We start from the raw sequence: 6,277 nt of genomic DNA on the forward strand, positions 1-6,277 counted from the left end.
CATGGCTGCACCACAACAGCAATGGCGGCGTCATCCTGGTTCTCCCCTGGTAGCAAGATCTGGCGTCCTAGGTCTCTGGTGGCCAACAGAGGAGCAGATTCTGTCTTTTTTTTGCGAATAGCATCTCCCATCCTAGATCTGAAGAGCATTGGCTCTCTCTCTTTCTCTATCTCTCTCTCAACTGCTACTGATGCGCTTGATTTTAGAAATTTTCTTTTCACGATGAATCTGATTGGTTTTTGTGCAAATGTGATGAATCTGATTAGTATAATGATACACAACTCTACTGTGTGCTCGAGAAAAAAAAAGAAATCTGCTACTAGTATTTACTATTTATTGCTGTTTGATATTAGGATTTAGGAAGATCTATTTACCTAGTCGCTATTTGATATTAGGATTTAGGAAGATCTCTTTACCTAGTCGTGTTTAAATTTCTCTGCTTATCCTCCTATGCAGTTCTCCTGTCATAGTTACATCAACGTTTGAACATGATGCACAGCTTCAAACTTACAGTGTAGTTACCATTGTATTCATGCTACTGTTACTATGGCATCTGTCACTTTGGTCTTAAAAAGGCTAGATGTGGCTTAAGAACAGGCTCATGTGCTTCAACTTAGAGAATCCTTGTTTATGAACCTTTTCTTCCTTGGTTTGTTAGCATGTCCAAAGGCCACTAGTCTCTTTTGGCCCTAATGCATCTACAAAGCCTAGAACATGTCCTGCATATGTCATTAAGGTATGCTGCATTTACTCCAAAACATTTTATGCTCATCCTTCAGAGCGGCTGTAAAGTTTGCTTCTATATTAAAGTATTCATAATTTCTCTTGCTCCTTTTTTGGCAAAATTTAAGATTAGGTTCCCGTGTGTTGACTGACTTTGGAGCAGATGTTCTTTCCACTTCAAATGATAATGGTAGTTTTAGCACTTCGTGGCTTAGGAATCTATCCGCTGCTTCTGATTCATGGCATAGAAGTTCTAAGAACACCAAGAAATTGCATATTAATGACTTCGACAATTTCCATTATCATGCACAACCAAGTCTAGTACCTGCACCAATATTGCAATTAGCTGGCTCAGCATATTTGCTGAGAGCCACTGCTTGGGAGCACTATGGGAGGTATGTATCTATTTTCTGTTAATGTCAGGGTTCAGTGTTCATAGTGGTTTGTCATACCGAATTCTCCCACTTGTACAGTGTTGTATTATGGAAAAGGGTGGGTTAGATAAGTAGCAAACAAGTGTCTTGCAACTAAGAAAGAGTAGGTACTTGATGAACAATTTAATAGCGCTTGACTCATTGTGGGCACTGTTGATTCATATTTTATCTGGTACCAGGAATTATCGGTCTTATGTCTATTTATATTAGTAACAACAGGGTCTGTACATCACTGTTTGTTCTATAGTTCTATCATCTATAAAAAAATAAGACCTTTTATGATCCTGGTGTTCTGTTGCTTCAATCTCGCCCCCCTCTCCCCTCCCCTATGCTCATATCTGTCTTGTTTACTGTCAAATTGTCAGCAATTCTTTTAACTATCTTTTTATGGTTGTTTTATGTCCCTATTGAATCATATCTTAAAGTGGAGTTTCACTCTACCGGTACCATTTCAAGAAAATTAATATTTCCATATTTTGTCAACCCTCTTCACAGTGCTCCAATGGTATGGATGAATGCTCTGGTTTATGTAACCTGCTTTGCGGATGCTGCAAGGTGGGAATGTGCTAAATGCCTAAATTTAGTGTCTTTTCAATAACTTTTCTATTTTTTTATATAAATTATGTTGCAACTATTCTTTAACTATTTCACACAGTTTTAAACTTTTTAAATGAAAGCTCTGATGCTTTGTGAACCTGGATTTGTGATGCTATTGTATTTTCTATTACAGTTCGTCAGAGTTATCACTAGCATATGTAGAGCTAATTCAACAACTGGTGGTGTTCAAAGGATATTCAGGTTAGTTCCTATAATGCAACCACAGTCCACAAATGTGCCATAGCCCATAGGCTGTGTAGTGTCCCAAGAGCCATGTATTTATCGACCTTTTCTTATGGCCTTCTGTTATGTGATTGATCTGCAGCAGCATTCTGTTCTCTAAAGCTTGCTGAAAAGAAATTCCCATCGTCAGCAAGTTTGCACATCCAGCTTCTAGGAATGCAGATTCTACATGAGCGCGCACTTCATCGATACAAAACTGTTTCTACACTTCATTTTGTAGTTGCATTTTGCTTCCATAATCTAATGTGTTATTATTTGCGTAAAATTGATCTACTTAGAGGGCATCTAAAAGCCGCGCAACAAATCTATGATGAGTTTGGGGTGTTGTCATCTTCTGTTTCTGGAGTAGACATTGAGCTAAAGACAGAATTTAGTGTACGACGTGCTCGCACTCTCCTTGCTGCAAAACAATTTAGCCAGGCTGTGCACTTCCTTGCTTATATTTACACAAGAAGTATGCATTTCATCTTATTTGTTTTCCATTCATTAAGAAAAAAAAATGAAATAATGCATTTTCCTTTTATATATGCAAATTGCAAGCACATTGCATGGAAGATATCTCCCTCTTACCTTAGGTTTTACAGGGGTCAGGGCCCTTCCTGATTCTGAGTACACTCTTCATCATGCCAGTACATGAACTGACAGAATAATATCTGACACTTGACTTTTTCACACAGACTGCAGCTGTGGCCAATTCCCTTTTCTCTACATGCTACAAGTACAACATGCAGGTTGAGAATGCAAGTATTCTTTTATTACTTGCTGAAATGCATAATGTAAGTCATCATTTTTTTTAACTAGAACCTAGTAAAATATTGCAATTCTGCACATAGCAAGCTAACACTTTTTTTATTCTAATTCTCCTAGAAATCTAATAATGCGGTCCTTGGGCTTCCTTATGCGTTAGCCAGCCAATCATTTTGAACTTGGATCTGCTTGAAGCCTCAGCTACAACTTGTTATTAGTAGGAAGGTGCACTCTCGTGTGCGGGGTGGGGTGTCTTGAATTGCGCTGCTTGGGAAGAGACGATTGATGTATATTGTAACTTTGTAAGATCGATGAAACAACACCATCTCTGCCATGTATGTAAGCATGCCCCGCTGTCAGAGGCTAGCGAGGGCGTGGTGGCCTTTTGGACCTGCATGGTGGTAGGCTATAATGCTACATGCAGATGGAGATGGGGGCGTGGAGTCCTGTGGTCGCTGTGTAGTGTGGAGTCTAGGGCAATCAGCAAGTTATGACGTAGCATTCAATGTAGTTAGGTCTCATCCTTCCATGACGTAAATCAGATCGAGATGGAGACATCAACCCTTCTTCCTCTGTTCTTATCGAGTTCTATTATTATTGGTGAGTTTCTCTTGAACTCAGAAGAGAAGTTTCCGACACCTGTCGTTAGTGAACTCAAGAGAGAGTAACAGTGTTGGTAATGTGTTTGAATGTAAACAAAACAAGAAGAGAAAATTAGAATGATTGGGCTATATTTTCCATTGACTGATGTTGGATATTTATACATGGTGAACATATGTATGTTCATTGATTGATTACGTGGGACATTATACTAAACAGATTATTAAATTTAATGCTCAGTGGCTAATCTATGGGCCTAGTTACATTGATTGATGTGCAGCTAAACAAGACCTTGAGTTTCGTAGCTATCACATCGTTTGTACACTAATTCACCGGCAGGGTTGGTATCGACGCTGTCCAGTAGTATTTCTAAACTATAACTTGACAAAAAATTCTTTTCAAAAAATTAGGATGTTGCCTTCAAAGTTATATAAGTAGCCCTATTACTTGGTTATGTATCCAGGATAGATGGCACTCTGCTAACTTAGGTAGGCTTAATTAAGCTCTCTGTAGGTACACTGACCCCGAGCATAGTCTGATAGTATCGACTAGCTACAGGGAGAGGTCGGTGTGCCAAAAATCTAAGAACGGTTGCCCTATATGTTGGCAACAGTAGGAGGACGTGCATTCATGCATATCCTATTTGTGCATTGTAGTGCCCGTATTGCTTGTAGATACGCCATCCATAGGTGTCATGCGTGTTGTATGGTGCACGCCTGACTCATTCCTGTTCTGGAGTTAATGCTAAACTATGGCTTTGTGCTTCGCGTCGCCTATGGTTCACGCCTACCGTGACCCGTGTCTCCCTGTACTCTTTTCTGGGCTCTTGTTGGAACCTTGTCTTGTGGCCATATTAGTCATTAATGGCCTCGGACATCGCTCGCCCCAATGCACAAAAAATTCAGTTGATTCATTTATAGTGATCTCGTGCTGGAACCTTGGTGGGCTGTGCGAGGATCAATGGCCGCTCTGCCTTTATAAGCAGGGTCTAGTTTAGTTATTGGTACCACCACCCGGTGCACTTTAGCTCGCCTAGCTTTTCCTTTTTAGCCAGCTTTTCGCTCAGTCCTTCCTTGCAACCACCGCCAGTGATGGCAGGAGCCTAGGTTAGTAGTTACTACCTAAACACTGAGGGTTTTCCCAAGATCCTGTATGCCACCCTGCAAAAGCTCGAAGTCAAAGATCAACCTAAGTATGAGGGCCATGAGTATGAAAAGCATGGCACTGAGCGGTGTGAAGTTACCATCTACATTGGGAAGAGTGAAGAGTTCCCCGACATCACTGAAGCCTGGAATGTGATCACAATCAGGTTTTGCTTCATCGACACCTACCAGGTTGTGGCCCGCAAAGCCTTACGGTACCTTTGCCAAATCTATGAAGAGCCCATTACCCGTACCCCCATGAGGTTCTTTCCACCTTTGGAAAAGAATCGATGGCCATGGAGGGCTCACATGGAGGCTTTGCAAGGGTAGGATGCACAAGAAGATAGTCCTACCGTGGTGCACTTGACCACGTACCTGCTTGCTCTAGATGAGCAGTATGACCGGCAAGCCTCGAAGCTAATGAAGTGCCTTTGGTGAGCCGAGGAAGCCGAGATCTTCTCTAGGATGCTCTAGGTGCAGCTTGCCGAAGCGCATGCCAGTGCGGCAGCCGCTGAGAGTCGAGAGACTACCATGTCAGAAGCTCTAAAGGAGGCTAAAGATCGACATGCCCATCAGTTGGAAGAGGCCTACCTTGTCACTAGGGCCAAGCGAAGGATGTTGGCTGCTGAATGGTAGGATCCCTTGATCATGGAGGGGATCCCTATCCACCCGCCAGAAAGAAGGAGAACCGGTGTTGCAGTACCGTCGGCACCTCCACCCTCAAAAGTGTCAGAAGTAGAACCCTTGATTTCTCTCACTCAGCCATTGCAGGAGAGGAGGCAGATCCATAGCCAGGGCGGTAGAAGAATCCACCGAGCCTAGGAATGAAGATGCGAGGTCTAAAGTAGATTAGTTGCCTTGGGATGATGTACCCATAGTTAGTAGTGTCTTTCATCGTTGTCCACTGGTATTGTAATCTTTCCGTTGTATTTTGTCCATTGTTGTTGAGGTAGTCCGATCATAGAAAAGGTGAACGATGTGTCGAGAATGGGAGAGTAAGTGCATGTGTGTTGTACCAGCATAAGGACATTCAGAATATGTATTTTATTTATTTCACTGTGTTATTGCGTCCATCTACCTTAAGTCTCGTTAGACGTGCTTAGGGTTTTCAAGCACGATGTTAAGTGGGTTACAAGAGAAATTACCATTCGGATGCGAGCAGACCAGCCGTGATTGGATAACATAGGACACTGTCTTGACTAATTATGGATGTCCTAGCAGAACACTTGAATCTCTTTAAATCAAATCCGTTGTTGGATTTGAAGTCCTTGTCTCTTGTTGCGAAAGGAACCCTTGTTATTTGAATCTTCCCTTGCAATGCTCCTATGATTCTGTGGTCTATGACCCCACCGTCTTCATTGCGTGTAAGCTGGTAGTAGTTGCCTGGTTAATAGCTTATGGTGCCGTAGTAAAACCAAGGGCCCCTGTGGAGCAGCTGCCACATGGTGATGCTGCTCGGCACGCGCTGGTATCGAGGTTGTTGACCAAGTACCTTTATCAAGTTACACCACCATACCACTTTTGATAAAAATATTTGGGTGTTTAAATGGGAAATCCACAACATGTTGATGAAATAGTGTTCTCTCAAAGTAAACAAGAGGCGGTGGTTTCGGAGGAAGCATGTAGGTTGTGATCTCACTTCATATAAAGGTTGGCGCATATTATGGACAAGGAAGAGAAGGAAAGAAGAACACCTAGGAAAAATTAGCCTTGGGTAGTAGGGAGTGCTTAGAAAAGCCTGAGTGGATGTCAAGTCCCAAGCACTGTGCCTAGCTCGACCACGCTACGCAC

The 6,277-nt window shown here is 42.2% G+C and overlaps 1 pseudogene; it reads left to right on the forward strand.

Annotated features, from left to right (window-relative positions):
• The first annotated feature begins 1,659 nt into the window (after positions 1-1,659).
• LOC136452064 (anaphase-promoting complex subunit 5-like) lies at positions 1,660-2,962 on the forward strand (annotated as a pseudogene).
• Positions 2,963-6,277: the final 3,315 nt, after the last annotated feature.

Source organism: Miscanthus floridulus, chromosome 1 (assembly GCF_019320115.1).
Source record: "Miscanthus floridulus cultivar M001 chromosome 1, ASM1932011v1, whole genome shotgun sequence".
Taxonomy (NCBI): domain Eukaryota; kingdom Viridiplantae; phylum Streptophyta; class Magnoliopsida; order Poales; family Poaceae; genus Miscanthus; species Miscanthus floridulus.